The sequence below is a fragment of the Typopeltis vanoorti genome, chromosome 18 (genome assembly GCF_054136105.1).
Source record: "Typopeltis vanoorti isolate ZY-2024b chromosome 18, IOZ_Tvanoo_1.0, whole genome shotgun sequence".
Classification (NCBI taxonomy): Eukaryota; Metazoa; Arthropoda; class Arachnida; order Uropygi; family Thelyphonidae; genus Typopeltis; species Typopeltis vanoorti.
In genome coordinates, this window is record NC_143566.1 from 1,489,299 (window position 1) to 1,502,316 (window position 13,018).

At 36.7% G+C, this 13,018-nt stretch overlaps 1 protein-coding gene across 2 annotated transcripts in view; it reads right to left on the bottom strand.

Annotated features, from left to right (window-relative positions):
- Positions 1-13,018, bottom strand: part of CenB1A (Centaurin beta 1A) — a 627,189-nt gene that overhangs the window by 281,505 nt on the left and 332,666 nt on the right. The window lies entirely within an intron of this gene.

Sequence of the window (13,018 nt, forward strand, 5' to 3'; positions counted from 1 at the left end):
ATGAGTTGCCCTGGTGTTGCACCACCTTTAGACTTGAACTACGTTTCAGCTAAACTGTTTGCTTACTTGGAATTAGGAGTAAAATAACAAAGTTTATAAATTGGTAACCCTAATATACATTATTCCCAAGGCAAAAAAAAACTTATTTACACACACACACACACACACACACACACATATATATATATATATATATATATATATATATATATATATATATATATATATTTTAATAGAAATCCCCCTCTCCCAAAATAAGATTGTACATCTAGTGGATCAATGCCAACCAGTTGAATTTTTTTCTTTGAACTTTTTACACACAGCTCATCATATATTGTCTTAAACACATTCAAATTCTCGCAGACATCATACTCTCAAGCAATGTATTCCAATCTTTCACAACTCTGTGCAAAAACCTGCAAGGAGATTTACTGTAGCAACAAGAGTGAGGGAAGATGTTGGTGGGATGAGCATAAAAAAGTGGGTTTATTATGCTTGTATACTACTGAAAGGAGTATCAGAAGTAAGAGGACTCAGTTTGTGGCAGCAACTGAATCAGAATATTCAAACATAACTGGTATACGTGAAGACTGGTTGCCTAAGGTTGATATACTGTCAGGAATAAAAATTGAGGAATATAAGAAATTTCTGAAAGGACAGGAAGGTGAAATCGGGCTGGAGAGTACTGAAGAGTGCTGACCACATTTAGAAAACTGGGATGAAACTTTCACCACATAGTCTCTTAAAGAATGCAGGGAACCAGTCAGGGCTTCTGACACCTTCTAATGGGTGAATTCCATCTAGGTATCTATCTAGATACTGAACATCGAGGATGGGCTAGAAATTTGGGATTGAGTTGGGATACAGATTGACCAGACTGTATTCTTATAAGCTTAAACCAAAATAAAATTATGGCACAACTTGATGGAATTTCATAGTGACTGGGGAGTCAACCAGTTAAACAAGACCTCTGTTGTTTACATCAAGGAACTAGGTAGAACAGAAAAAGTCAGCTACTGGAACAAATCTCAACATCAGCAGAGTTAAAGAATGGCACCAACAACATAACAAGCATCAAAAGAAAAGAAATGGAACAGAAGAAGTGGATAAGTACAAAATCAACATAATAGGCGTTACTGAAACAAGACAAAAACATATGGTGAGATATTCCTAAACAACAAATACAAGATGTTACACTCGTACAATAACAATCTAAGAAAAGAATAATTACATTATTCATGAGGTTAATCTTCTTTAATGGTAACCAATATCATGCTGAGTGAAGTCGGCAAATATCAGAATGGGGAAACGGGACAATGAGATCTGCTTGTGGTCCCACATAAGGTTCAACTAATGAAGAAGTGGAGGAATTTTTCAGGGCATTAGATAAAGCAGAGGCCATCAAGAAAAAGGAAAAGTTAGTTTCCTTGCTGGAAATCTAAACAGCAGCAGAGCAGAATATGATTACAATGGGAAAATGGACAATGAGATTTATTTGGATGTATGAACCCACATAAGGATCTACTAACAAAGAAGTGGAAGAATTTTTCAAGGAATTAAAAAGGACAGAGGATACAAAGAAAAAGGAAAAGTTAGTCTCCTTGTTGTCGAGCTAAACAGCAGCAGAGCAGAAAAATATGACTAGACATATATATATATACACACATGTAATTGGAAAAAATCAATTCAAATATCACTAGCAACAATAACACAGACATTACTAACACAATATTTCAACATAAGCATGTGAAAATTTCATATGGAGAGAAGATGGAAGAAACAAGAAGTCTCACCATGGAGTCGGCAGATTCACCATGGAAGGTTCGTTTAACTGATCACATATTTATAATACCTAATTTTAAAATCCTGAGCACTCCTTGCATTTGTGTACAAACATAACAAATCATTGTGTCTTTGATGCCATTCTACCAGCACCAACCTTCTATATTCTAGCTCAGGGGTATTCTAGCTTCAATGCATGGCCCGCCAGCCATTTTGAAAAAATAACTACTTAACATTAAAACGCGATTAAATAAAAAATAATTTCAATGAAGCACACGGGCCACTAAGCTATATTGCAATATTTAGAATTGTAAGATGCTTTCCAGATTCACAGGGAACGCTGTGCATTTGATACTTTATATAAAATCCTATAAAAAATAAAAATTAAATAGACATGCTTCTTCAGCCATCTACCAGTGCCAAGCAGTACTTTAGTACTAACATCGCAGGTAGATGGCTGAAGCAGTAATTTGTTCGAGTGCACTGTCTAGTGCCTTCCAGATACATCTTGAAGGTTCTCGATACTTCATTATTTTCATATAAATACAAGAGGATCTCATCCACAGTCAGTCAGTCGTGAACAGTGTGATATTCATGTATAAGTGCACGCAGGTTTGTCGTGTCAGGCATAGCCTATTGTGGTTTTATATTGCCAGATATTTTTCATTAGTGTGAGACATATTCAGCAGATAAAAACTGTTAGATGGCCATTTTGGATCATTTTTTGGGTTCACCTTGTATCACTATGGGGTCTACAAGTAAAAAGCATAAATCAAGTGATTCTTGTCAGGTTTTTAATGAAAAGTGGACCAATTTGTACTTTTTTGTGCCGATTGACGATAAGCCAGTATCAAAAGAATACAATATAAATCAACACTATGAGACAAAGCATATGTCCAATTTCGATTATCTTCAGGAGCAGCTTCGTGTGGACAAAGTGAACGGTCTCCAAATTGATTTAAAATGCAAGCAGAGTATGTTTAAAAGGCAGAGAGCGAAGCGTGCATCAAAGTAAGTTATGTAATAGCTGAAAAAATTACTAAAAAATCAAAAGCCTTCTTGGACGGCAAGTTTGTGAAAGAGTGTCTCATCGCTGCTGGAGAAATTCTGTATCCAAATAATAAGGAAGTGTTTAAACAACCGAGTAAATAGCGAGTTCGTCTGGGGTAACTGTAGCACGACGTGTCGAAGAACTTGCCAATGACATTGAAGGAACTTTAAAAAAATGGTCATCCGAATTTACGTCATATTCACTTGCTTTAGATGAGAGCACAGATGTGAAGGATACAGCACACAACTGGCTATCTTTGTCCATGGCATTAATCAACAATTCACTGTGACAGAAGAACTGCTAGCGCTCGTACCTATGAAGGGAACAATGAAGGGCACTGATATTCTTGAAGCCACCAAGAAAATGCTTCAGTGTTTCGACCTCAGCTTAACCAACCTCGAGGGTGTGGTAACTGATGGTGCCCCTGCTATGGTGGGAAAGAACGAAGGGTTTTGCAGTGCTACAGAAAGAACCAGAACGAAAAGATTTTGTCTGCAAAAACTATTGCATTTGAGAATGTCATGAAAGTTATTGTGACTGTTGTCAACATTATTAGGGCAAGAGGATTGAATCATTGTGAATTCCAAAAGTTTTTGACCCAATAGTGAGAAGCGGATCACGGCGATGTGCATTGGTTGAGAAGAGGGAAGGATCTTAAAAAAGTCTTTGACTTTAGGAGTGATATACAGCAGTTCATGCAAACCAAGGGGAATCCAACTGCGGAATTTAATGATCCGAAGTGGATAACAGACTTTGCCTTTGTGACCAACATCTCGTTGCATATGAATGACCTAAATACATGGCTACAATCCAAAGATCAACTGGTGCACACTGTTTGATCACATCAAAGCTTTTGTGGCCAAGCTCAAACTTTGGGAGGCACATCTTGCAAAAAAAGACTGAACTCATTTTCAGCTCCTTGCTGAGTCCAACTGTTAGTCTCTTGATGAATAAGCTACAAAATTAGCAGTGTTGCGAAATGAGTTCAAAGAGAGATTTAGTGATTTTCGTAACTAACAGTGTTCATTAGATTTATTTTCAATGCCATTCAGTGTCAATGCTGCCGTAATGCCAGGCTCAGTACAAATGGAGCTGCTTGAACTCTAAAACAACTCTTCTTTGAAAGGAAAATTATTCATTGTGCCCTTGCTTACATTTTACAAAGACTACATTTCTGAGGATGCATTCTCTAATCTTCGCCAGCATGCTTTGAAGATGTGTGCATTGTTAGGAAGCACATACTTATGTGAGCAGTTCTTCTCCAGAATGAAGCATGTGAAGTCCAAGACAAGAACTCAGATTACGGACCAACATCTCAAGAATACTCTGCACATAGCGACTTCTAACACTGATGCCAACATCGACATCTCAAGGAAACACATTGCCAAGTTGTCCATTGACATTGTAAAAAATGAATGTTTTCTTCATTAAATTATCTTTTTTCAAATATTGATTGTATTTACTTATCATGAACCCGACTTCTACCTACATTCTTAAAGATGAGTTTGTTTATTTTTATAGGATTTTATGTCAAGTATCAAATGCACAGCATTCCTGAATCTGGAAAGCATCTTGCAATTCTAAATACCGCAGTATAGTTTAGTGGCCTGCGGGTTTCATTGAAATTTTAATGTGGTCAGCACTGTCTGAAAGATTGAAGACCCCTGTTCTAGCTTCTATGCCAGACTTCTCACTTCAGTCTGTTCACTCCTGTTTCCCTGATCCTGACTCTGATTTCCATTCCTACCTGTCTCATCCTCACCTTTATATATTCCATCACCTGCAGCTGCAACCACATCTTCAACCTCCTATCCATCTTCCTCCTGCCATACAATCTGTTTAGTTGTGCTATCCTGCCTCTCAAGTAGACCCTGATCATTAACTACACTGACTCTGTGCCTTCTCAGAAAACAGTAGCCTTTCTAAATGCTAACACCAGACCCATTAAAATGCAATCCATCAACTTTAAACCATTCCAACTTTCCTTCATATTCACTCCACAGATTTATGAATTGAACTCCCTTTGCATCACACAACTCAGCCATCTTACTATTTCTTATCTCTGCTCTCCTTCTGAATTCACTACTTTTGTATCTGGGCACATGCCTACGACTTTTCCAACAACACTTCTTTATCTGCCACAACAACTTCCTGAAATCTCTGTCAACATTCTTTTTCTCCCCCCCCCCCCCAACTAAGTCATTTAGGCCCACAACTACCACTAATTTTGATGCCTAATCTTTCCATTTCTGCAACACATCCATTATTTTTTTAATTATTCCACCAGGAAAGCATGTTTTGCACACTTTATTAGTCATCGCACTTCCAATGATCAAGTCCCCATACAATCATATATGATATATTATTATTATTATTATGGACACCTCCAGGAAGTCCAAAGACTCATCGATGGAGAGTGTGCCAACAGCATCGAACGATTGAACCCCTTCCGACTATGCTGAAATTTGCTTAACTCTTTGCGTGAGCCATTAGTAGCAGAGGCTCTACCAATTGACCAACCTTTGCTGGCATATATAGACTATCCTTTGACTCTTTCTTTATAATACTAACTTCTACTTTCTCATTCTCATCAGCCAATCTCTTCTTTAGATGTTTAATATCATTTTCTAGATGTTTCATTTCACTGCTCAGTTTTGCTAAATCTTGCTCTTCTACTATAGTCCCAACTCTAGATCCCATTTCCAATTGCTCTAACCTATCAATACACTTTTCACATATATTAATGTTTCCATCTCTAACAGTCCACAAATTGGTCGCATTTTTCAGTACATACATACGGCAAATTTCGCAATGCATCCACTGAGAAAAGCCAAGGTAGAGCTCAATCTTTGTAGCAAAGCCTTCTGTGCCACTGATATGCATTTCTTTATGGTATTTATGGATGCCATTTATTGTTGGTAATGGTATTTCATGCTTGTTTAAAAGTTTTTACACATGTGTGTACAAAGAATTTGAAATCTGAAGTGAACATTTAGTTTCGAAGACTAAAAATGGAACAGAGTAGCTTACAGAGGTGAACTGTATGCTCACATATGCAAATCTTATTGAAGGACAAATGACACAGAACCAAACATTGGTGATTCAGTAGCAGACTATAAAGAAAACAATGATCAATTTAGCCAGTGGGGAAAGTTTTGAGGTTGTCTCAAGAAAAAATCTCACGAAATAGAAAACTCAGAGCTCCATGGTGGATGCACAGAGTCAAAGAGTCAGTCAAGGAAAAGAAAAAAAGTATATAAAAAAAGTTCTTCGAAAGTCAGCTTGTGCTCTGAGAAAATACAGAGAAAAATGTAAGAAAGTAAAGCATTGTGTACAACTAGCTAACAAAAGTTATGGGAAGACTGGTAAGAATAAGAACAGAAAAAATAAACATCAGTAAGGTGGCAAGATATTCTGGATACTATTGAAAAAGCTGGGAAATAATGGAAAGAATGCTGTAAAAGGAATCAGCAATCACAAAGATGACATGACAACTGAAAATAGAGATATTTTAGATGTCAGTAGTAATTACTTTGAAAGACTGCCGAATGAAACTAGCAGTGCAGCAATGTGGAAGAAAACATTCAAAACAAATACACAATCACAAATACTTGAAGTAGAAAAAAACCATCAAAACCATGAAATGTGGAAAGAAAGATGGAATAGATAATATTTGAAATGCTCAAATACAGAAGAATAAAAGTTTTACCGTGGCAACATCGCATAATTCAGAAGGCTTGGTCAGATAATTAAATTGCAAATAATAGTAGTAGAGCTCTCCATCTATAAGTATCCATCTGTAAAAAAAAAAAGGTAAATAAAAAGTATCAATTTCCTGATATGTACCCTCAAGCAGTGTTCAGGCTATTATGACAGCACTATATGGATTAAAATTACATTATTATTAATCTCCTATCAACCATGTTCCTCCAAATTAGTCTATTACTTGACAGCACTCCAATATTCTCATATCCAACATTTCGTGCTTCTAAGGCACTTCTGAATGAATCAATCTATCTAAACATTGGTCTTCCGGATATCTTTCCTGCCATCTTGTAAAAAAACACCGATTTTGGATACCTTTCCTCACCAATTCATTTAAGCAGTCATACTACCTTAGATTAACTCTGCTCTATCAAAATTTGAAAACTGCATCTTTTAGGTGTCGAATGGCCATGAGCCAAATTCAATTATTATTATTATTATTCAGGCCTCCATGGAGTCAAAAGACTCATCATGGGAGATCCTTCCTAGGAAACACAAAGTCTATCATACCACTCTTTGAACTCTGTGACCATTCTTGCTCTCACCTCATGTAATGCATTCCACAGTTCAACCACTCTCCACGCAAAGAAACCACTCCTCACCCTCTTGCTCACAGCTTCCTTTTGCAACTTCCAGCGATGGTCCCTTGTCATCGCTCCTAGGAAGGAGCGATGACAGGGGACCATCGCTGTTCCAACAAGTGATAGAACTCCCCCAGTGTCAACCCTGTAACTACCTCTCAACAGTTTAAAAGTCATATCACCTCTCCTCCACATTCCCTCAGCTGATACTCATAACTGACACTGTACAGTCCTGAAACCATCTTGTTATCCGCCTCTGTACCCTTTCCACAGTTAATTTATTTCCTTCAAATCCTGGGAACCAAATTCGAGAACAATAGTCTAAGTGTGGTCTGATCAGGGTCTTATACAATGGAATGATAACTCTTTGCTCTGCAGGTCAGCATCCTTCTCAGTATTGCAGCAATCCTCTGGGTTACCTTCACCAACTTTATAATATGTTCCCTGAATATATTGTAAAGGTGGTGAATTATTTCAATTATTTTTTAATTGACTTAAAAATAGTGCCAAACACTTGCCGTATCAAGGCAGTGTCAAAGCACAAGTTAATGTAGACGCTGGTGTGGGCAGAAATGTTAGGCATTGAAGGTGATAATATAAGTGAATTTGAGTGAAATATCCTGATTAAAAGAAATTATTATAAAATCAAGTGGTTTCGTAATAATTTCCCAGATTATAGATTTTGTAATAATTTTCCAGAGAACTTAAAAGAGTGAAGAAATGTTAATAAACTTAGACAATAAAAATAATCAGAAGAAGAGGCAGAAAAGCACTGATGTTCGTAAGCACAATAACAAAAAGGTAAGCCAATTAAAAAAAAAGAAAAGAAAAGGAAATATATATCTATATCTATAAAAAGATAAGACAAAATTTGAAACGCTTTTATATGTCACATTATTTGTTATCTACTCTATATAAAATAAAAAGGTGTTAGAAGATTTATTTAGTTTATTTATGATTATGCAGGATTATAAATATTTACTCTACATATTCATGAAATTATTTTTTCTTAATTTATTTATCTTCCTTCCATTAAAGTTCCTTTAATTAGAGGTTTCCAGGAATTTAAGATAAGCCGAAATTTGAAACGTTATTATGTCACAGATGCGACATAAAATTCAAAACGGGTGTGACGTCAGCTTGATAGGTCATGACTTTTGGAAGGCGACGAAATGCGTGATGCTCACTCCACCTTTGTTGCGAGTTGCCCTTGTGTTGCACTACCATTGGGTAGGTAGCTCTCTCCTAAAGGTAGTGCAACACAAGAGCAACTGCATATAATCAGTCATGACCTACCAGCCCGGAAATCGAGGGGTTGGGTGGCGTAGGTGACCGGGGGGGGGGGGGGGTATAGTCCGCTAGTACACACACACACACACACACACACACACACACACACACACACACACACACACACACACACACACACACAAACATCCCTCGACATACATCGAATCGAAGATACATCTGTGATGCCATGAGGAAATAAATAACATTTTCGACTATACTTTCAAACAAGACATAAATGAGTGTAAAGTAAAAAAGTTTCTATTTAGCAACAATGCCTCATGCGCAGCAGCAACAGAGCGTTCAGCGGCAACCGCTCTTGGAAGTCAGCAATCGTCTTCACATTTCGTTTGTTGATTTTGTGAGAAATAGGTTATTTGTGTATTTATCGTTAATTATTTCGCAGTATTTTGTGCAACATCGTCCCTACACACCCAATCAAAAAACCTAGTGAAGAATCACAGAAAAAGAGGAGATTTTGATCTTGAAATGAAGTTGCTAGCTATAAAGCAACATGAAGCTGGTAAGCCCATCAGTGTGATCACACATGACTTCAGATGGTCTCATTCTACAGTGACAACCATTTTGAAAAATAGGGATAAAATCGTAGAGGCTGTGAAAGGATCTGCTTCCATTAAATCGATGATAATGATGAAGCAATGACAAGGTCCTATCGGTGATAAGGAAAAGCTACTTGCGTCATGGATAGAGGAGCAGAACCAAAAGCGCATACCCCTTAGCACTGTGACCATAACCGCTAAGGCACTAAGTCTCTTCAACATGTTGAAGGAAAATGCAGGGCCTGATTATGGCTTCGTACGAATTCAACACTTCGTTGGTTCATGAGATTCAAGCAACGTTTTTTGCTGCATAATGTGAAAATGTATGGTGAATCTGCAAGTGCTGATGAGAAGGCTGCCAAGGTGTTTGTGTAGAAACTGGATAAAATTATTATGGAGGAAAATTATTTGCCACAGCAAATATTTAATATGGATGAGACCTCTTTGTTTTAGAAAAAAAAAAAAAATGACAGAGCAGACATTCATCCACAAAAAGCTAAAATCTGGTTTAAAAAGCTCTTAAAGAGCTTTTTAACCACAAACCTTCAAAAAATTAGGAAGCATACTCTTCCAGTTTATTATCAGAGCAACAAGAAGTCGTAGATGGCTCAAAAATTGCTTGAGGATGCCTTAAGTGAAATGGGAACCTGTTGTGTGAAAGAAATGTAGAATTTAAAATTTTATTAATTCTAGATAATGCTACAGGTCATCCAGCTTAAATTGGTGATCTTCACCCCAAGATCAAGGTCATGTTTCTCCCTCCAAACACTATTTCATTGATCCAACCGATATCAGGGAGTTCTTGCTGTACTTAAGGCTTATTATCAAGCCATTTCTGCCACTGAAGGAAATGATCAGACTCTCATGCAATTCTGGAAAGCATTCAATATTTATCATGATATTAAAAATATTGCTGTGGCTTGGGATGAAGTAACCTCTCAATGTATGAGTGGCATATGGAAAAAAGACATTAAAAAGGTCTGTGCACAACTTTGGAAGTTTTGAAAAAAAATGAAGACCTTTGTAAATTGAATAAAGAAATGGTGGGCCTAGCAAACAATCTGAATCTTGAAGTGAATGATGACAACATAATTCAACTAATAGAAAGTGTCCCTGAAGAGTTGACCAACGAAGAATTAGTCGAACTGGAGGAACAATGTGTTGCAGAAGAACAAGAAAAGGAAGAGTGAAAAGAGAAAGAAGAGGAGTTAGTTAAACAATTCACAGTGAAGGGTCTTGCAGATCAGAAAGGCCAGCTATGGTGAAGCTGGCCTTTCAGATCATGCCCTGAATTCCTTACACAGAGTTGACTGGAAAAGCACTAGCTGTCCACATCGCACTAAAACATGGTATGAATGGAAATTTAAGGAAGCAAGTGAGATTATTATCAACCACCCCAATCTGAACAATAATGATGGTCTAAAAACCCCAAACATATGGAAGGTATATATTCGACCCAAGGAATGTTCGTCACTAAGAACAACTATAAACAGGACTGTAGAAAATCCAGTATCTTAAAAGCAAAAATAAGAATTGTAATACTAAAAATAGGAAATCACTGTTTCTGAAAGAAAACCATCTGAAAGAATGTTTATTCCTGTCATCGTAAATAGAATTTAGCTTGATGTAAATTTTTTTTTCTCACTAGAGGTCATGCCAGTAGAATAACATGTGATCAAATCATTGTTTCTTTAGCTTACAGTTAATAATGTAACTCAGCTTGTCTTGTATATTGATGTATGCTCCAGATGATCTTGATGTGAAGATCAAAATGTCGGGATAATAAAAAAAGTTTTTTTTAACACAAATAAATTTTTAAAATGTATGGTGATTGAAATTTACACTTGCCAGTGGAGTCACTACTAATAATTTTTGCTCAGGGGCAAAAAATAAATATGTAACAAATGTAACCAAAAAACAGAAAATAAAAGAAATAGTAGTTCTTGTTGGAGCTGATGATTTGAGCAGCAACAACTATAGTATGAGAGAGAATAACAAAGGACAGTTGGAAGAAGCAAGAAAGAAAAATGAGAGTAAATATGTTGGTTTGTAACTAAGATACAACAGTACCAAATTAAGGAGGGCTGATAGCCTATGATTCAATATGCAGTCTGTGTAAAAGAAATGGACATGAGTGTTTGGATGTGTGGAGTGCCTTTGATGGCAGAAAAGACTTGTATAAGAGGGATGACTTGCACCTGAATGGATTTCACATCAAGAGCCAGGAGAAATTTTTTGCAGTGAGAACTAATACAGAGAATCGAGGAAACTAGATCACCTAGAATGTGTGTGTGTGAGTGGCTGTGTATGGTATGCAAACATGATAACAATATGAATGTCATTGAGAATGGTTATGTATCTGATGAGTGAAAATGTAAACTTTCACATCAGATATGCTTTGAGTGTATCTGGAGAGGGAAAAGAGAAAGTTCTCTAACTGGGTCAGGGGGGGAGATTGTAGTAGATAGATAGATATAACAACCTGACTCTGATAGCCAGGTTGTTATATCCAGGTGGATATAACAACCTGGCTATCAGAGTCAGTGATGGACAAGGATTGAGTATAAGGGTTATTGTATTTTTAGGATTGACAGAAGATACAGGAGAGGAAGATGAGTACTACTAATGATATCTGATGATTTCAATCCAGTTACTATTATTGCTTTCAAACTCATGAAAGCAATAATAGTAATAATGTTCCATACAGCAATGAGTTTGAGGCCATCTGGTGTGAAGTGGTGGATACAGGATGAAATAATAATAATATTATTATTATTATTAAGCGAGACCTCCAGAGAGTCAGGAACTCATCACCATACTATTCACACCAGCTGGCATACCTATTCTTAAATTCATTCACGCTACTTGCACACACAATTCATTCCAATCACGCACCACTCTATGAGAGAAAAAGCTAGCCCTAATCCCCTTCATGACAGCATTTATTGTCAACTTCCATGGATGCCCTGGCATTCTTTCCCCACCTTCCATCTACTGAAATTCTGTATAACTTTTTCAGAAGTTTGTAAGTCTCAATCATATCACTCCTCTTTCTCCTGTTTACTAGTGTCTGCAGCCTACAAATTCTCAATCTGTCTTTATAATCAGTATTCCACACACAATCCGGATATCATTTTTAACACTCTCCGTTGCACTCTCTCCACTGTATCAGAATCATCACAGAAACCAGGAGACCAGACCTGCACACAATAGTGCAAGCTAGGTCTTATCAAGGTCTTATAAAGAGGCAAAATGACTTCCTTATCTTTACATGTCAAGGTTTATTTCAAGCATTGTCATTATTCTCTGAGTTATATTTACAATTTTTGCTATATGATCCTTGAACTTTAACTTGCTATAGTTCGCCCACAGATTAGAGACCCTTCAACACTTCTGCGCATGTTACAAAAAGGAGAATCCATTCCGATAATAGGGTAATCAATCCGTATTGTGGGATGAGTTGTTTATTATTACACATCGGAAAATTAACTTCTGTTTTATGATCATTGCAGTTAACTATGTTGCTTGTATAACAGTTGGAAAATTTTATCTACAAAGCACGTGATTTCGTGTGTTGGCGACTGATTCGTACATCCTTCGTTTCTTTCTCCCCTTCAGATGAATCAACTATTCTTGGCAAGTTTCCAAGTGGAGATCTCTAAAGCATGGGCATACTATATCTACTCACACTCCAAGATTATTAGCCTCATCAATTTTTTCAATATAATATATTGAAATAATTATATTGGTGTAATATAATATATTACACCAATATAATATAACACTGAATATCTAGTCATGACACTTTGGTGTGATATATGATAGGATGTTGCTTTACAGACTTGTCTGTTCAGTAGCTAGAGAGAGAGATGAGGAAATGCATCACCAAATTACCTTATGGGTACTAAATGAGTAATCATTTTGGGTGACTTAAATTATATACCCACTGATTGGGTAGAAGAGAAATCTCATGATACAAATGAAGAATCTAT